The 2,976-nt window shown below is 40.8% G+C and overlaps 1 protein-coding gene across 1 annotated transcript in view; it reads left to right on the plus strand.

The window, feature by feature from the left end:
* Positions 1-2,714: 2,714 nt before the first annotated feature.
* Positions 2,715-2,976, plus strand: part of gfra4a (GDNF family receptor alpha 4a) — a 228,059-nt gene continuing 227,797 nt past the window's right edge. The window contains exon 1 of the mRNA XM_014017074.1: positions 2,715-2,923. The gene's annotated coding sequence lies outside the window, so the exon portion shown is untranslated. The remainder of the gene's footprint in view (positions 2,924-2,976) is intronic.

Here is a 2,976-nt window from a genome sequence, read left to right on the forward strand (position 1 = left end):
ACTTAAAGTATAAAACACTTAAAAAAACACATTAAGGATAAAAGCTTGGGTTCTATAGAGTAGGCTAAAAAATGATTACTCCACTAAAGTATAAATTGCCAAAAATTCTTCTTAAGTAAAGTTACGAAGTATTTGTGCTTAGTTACTTGACACCTCTGCTAGTATGTCCATCCATCCATCAATCCTTCCATCCATCCATCATCTATACCCACTTCTTCCTGTCAGGGTCATGGGGGTCACTGGTGCCCATATCCAGCAGTCACAGTGCGACAGGTCACAAGTCCATCACAGGGCCTCACATAGAGACAAWTGGGACAGACAATCATTCACACTCTCACCTATAGATAATTTAGAGTCACCTAACAGTCATGTTTTTGGTGTGTGGGAGGAAGCCGGAGTACCCAAAGAGAACCSACGCATGCATGGAGAGAACATGCAAACTCTACCCAGAAAGGTAACCGATCCAGGATTCGAAATGGTGACCTTCTTGCTGAGAGGCATCYGCTCTACCAACTAAGCCAGTATGTCTCTAGTATGTAATATGCATATTGTTAGACTCATAGCATGATTGCCCAAGACATATTTGGTCACAAATGACTTAGACATATATGCCWTGAGGCTAACAATATGATTTCTAAATGTGTTGTTCTGTAAGGAAAGTAGAGTTGGAAGTTATCATCTGTCTGATGAAGAGATGAAAGCTACTGTAATGCAAACTGTATCACAGGGCATAGATTCTTTTTAAAATTAGAAAATTCTGAAAATTCTGATCTCTGGAATTCAGAAATCAGATGTACTCCAACATTTTTTCAATGAATAAGATGTTTGAGCGCACCATGAGGAACAAGGAAGACCAGAACTGATGCATAAAATCTATAATGCTTTGCTAATGTGGAGATAGAAACAGGCTCAAAATATGGGTTGAGACTAATGAGTAGACGGGAGACAGCTGAGAGAACAGGGAACAGGTGTAGCAGGTTGACTGGAAAATTACTGAGGGAGTTGGCTGCTGGCACAGAGAAATACAATTGAGCTGAAAAGATTAAATCACAACTAAGCAAAACTAAACAGAGGAATCCAAAAACATAAATAGGCCTAATAACAAACTAACAAAAAATAAAATAAAATCAAAGATTCTGACACCTAATTGAAATAACTTCTGAGACACAGTAAAGCTTACAGATCCACAAAGAGCAGAGTGCTGGACTGCAGCCTGCTTTGGGTTATTATAATGTAACTGTTGCTATATTGCCCAGCCAGTCTTTGATTATGCAGTGCAGCCCTGGAAGCCGTTCCAGCATCTGATTCAGCTTCATCGCTGCTCAAAAACAGGACTACAAAGTGACTCTATCGCAATCGTCGAGCCACACTGAATCGACGATGTGTAGGAGGTGCAGCACTGATTCTGTTTATTTTTTTTTCGATGCATCACCCTATAATTTTTCTCCATGCATCTCAGAGACACAGCACATAAAATAAAAGAAACTACTCAGGGGACATGATTAATTTAAATACATTGATTTATTTATTCGCTTCATGGTGAACCCAGCAGACGCTTGTCCCACATTTCCTTATGACTTTTAACATCAGAGCAAACATTTTACATAGCAAAGCAGCTTTTTCAAATGACAGTAAGGAAGCTAAAATGGAGGAGGACTCAATATTTTGCAGAAACTGAAAATATTCTGTACAAAAGAGCAGATGTCAACAAGCCATTTTTTTGTTTCACACTGTAATTTAAGAGGAGTTGGGAAAGGGTTAGGTAGGGTTGATTTTTAATTGCTCTTATGAAAACTGTTCTTCAGATTTAAACAGKATTGTTCTGACTTTTCAAGGCAACATCAGATTGTTTGGCCAACAGTGAGGCAGTAAAGAAAACTATTGCTGTGAGTTAAGTTCCCAGTTCATGCATTTGTTGACAACTACCAAAGTACACATTTAAACCCTCATATTACCTGTGATTGACATGTRCCCTGCCCCTTGCATTGTGACTGCTGGATATGGGCACCAGTGTGTCCACTATTAACACCAATAAGTAAAGTCAACATTAAGTAAGTTACAATAAGTTAGTAAAGTCTTTGTGTTGCTGTACAAAAGGTCAAAGTAAATGAAAGTGACTTTAGGCTAAATACACATTTCTAGAAATGTTAAGAGTAAAAAAAATAGCAATTAGAAAAGCAAATTGGAAAAATCAAAGATGTCTCAGTAGCCAATGAACACTTCRTACATTTGACTGAGAGCAAATCCTTAGATGCATCTCACCCCCCAGCTGCATCCTTCCTCTAAACCTTCCCAACAGCCCTATGACTAAATCCTTGGAGTTGCAGAGTCCCCCTCTCCTTCAGAGGTTTGTGGTCACAAAGGTTTTGCAGCTGTCCTTCTGTATTAGGAAAAACTGTGATTTTCTGTCATGTYTTGGCTGCTCCAYATGGATCTCAGCTGCTYATCATCCACAGCMTGTTCTCCAGCTCCTCTACTCATGCCACGCCCCCTGCTTCACYGCCACATTAATCACCTTCATCTGTTTCACCTGTTCTRCCTCCTATTTAAGCTCCATACCAACAGACTCTCACTGCCAGGTTATTGAACGGTTCCCCAAGTAGATGGCCAGTGTTATTTTCATGCCCATGTCTGATCTCTCGTTCCTGACCCATGGCCTGTCTCTTGACCTTTGTCTCCTGCMTGTYCCTTGCCTGATACTGACGCTAAATCTGGCCCTTGGCTTAYGAACCTGTTTCTGCTCTCTGGACACCACTACCTGGATTGTGATTTGGATTTGTTTTTGGATTTCTGACCTCCCGGCTCTGACCTTGGACTGCCCTCTGGATTACCGTAACCAGTCAGCTCCCTTACCCGGCTCTGAGTCTTCCCGGACCATCATCAGTTCTGGACTCACCTACACAAGTCCATTTGTAGAGGGAAGGTCAGTAATCATTTCCTTACTCGGTAAATCCACCATATTTGTTCCCAACACTC

This window comes from Austrofundulus limnaeus, unplaced genomic scaffold (assembly GCF_001266775.1).
Source record: "Austrofundulus limnaeus strain Quisiro unplaced genomic scaffold, Austrofundulus_limnaeus-1.0 Scaffold160, whole genome shotgun sequence".
Lineage (NCBI taxonomy): Eukaryota > Metazoa > Chordata > Actinopteri > Cyprinodontiformes > Rivulidae > Austrofundulus > Austrofundulus limnaeus.